At 39.0% G+C, this 970-nt stretch overlaps 1 protein-coding gene across 1 annotated transcript in view; it reads right to left on the reverse strand.

Moving 5' to 3' along the window:
- FNDC3B (fibronectin type III domain containing 3B) overlaps window positions 1–970 on the reverse strand; it is a 357,728-nt gene that overhangs the window by 144,340 nt on the left and 212,418 nt on the right. The window lies entirely within an intron of this gene.

The following is a 970-nucleotide window of genomic DNA, read 5'->3' on the forward strand; positions in this document are numbered from 1 at the left end:
ATTCCTGCTTTAGCAAACACAGTTCCATGACACTGGGGCTTCAGGAAACCAAGGTAACATTAACTTCAGAACCCATAATAGTACCTAAAGGCCATTTAATCTGGAACCAAGGTTGTGGATGAAATGAGGGATCCCAACCCTTCAAACACTTGAGCAATCCCAAATCGAGGACACCTTTGCTCCCAAGATGTCCTGACGATGTATAACGAGTGTTGTGAAGGAGACACTGTGACTGGGGACCTGCTGTGCGCAGAGTGAGCCAATCAACATTCTATCTGTACTTTCTTCAAATGATTTTTAAAAAATTCAACCAAGGAAGGTAACATAAGGCAGTACAAAGCCAATATTTATTGCCTCTGTTGCCAACTGCATGCTACCTGCTCTAGGAGCAAACAATTTTGTTGAGACACGAGATAAGAAAAAATACAACAGAAACCATAATCCAAAGGTAAAGCTGTGGGGTACAGAGAATAAGAGCATGAGATGGCAGAATCAGAGCAGGCTTCAGGGACCTCAAAGAACTGGTAGGGCTGGGACAGGTGAGAGCATGGCCCCTGCACTAGGGCCCTGCAAAGAAGGGGACAATGACGCCACAAGAATAAACTTGGAAGCCGGAACCAGGCTTCCAAAGAGACCAGATGGCCTAATCTAGCTGAAGACAATCAGGTACATACACTGATAGGAAATTTTGTTTAAAAAACAAACAAACAAACAAACTGAAAATTAAACTTGTGTATTGAAATAGACTTCTCATTACATCTCAGGAGGCTGATTATAGGCCAAAATAAAATGACTTAATCATGTCGAAAGCATTCTAATAAAAAAATTATAGTAAGCTTTGTTTCCTAAAATACTGCTTGAGACAAAATGGCAAGTTTATCAACATTAGTCTGTACTTCAGTGAACAAGATAGGTTTAATTTTAATTAATAGCCATTAATCTTTTTTTTTTTTTTTTTTTTTTTTTTTTT

Source organism: Lipotes vexillifer, unplaced genomic scaffold (genome assembly GCF_000442215.2).
Source record: "Lipotes vexillifer unplaced genomic scaffold, Lipotes_vexillifer_v1.1 scaffold37, whole genome shotgun sequence".
NCBI lineage: Eukaryota > Metazoa > Chordata > Mammalia > Artiodactyla > Lipotidae > Lipotes > Lipotes vexillifer.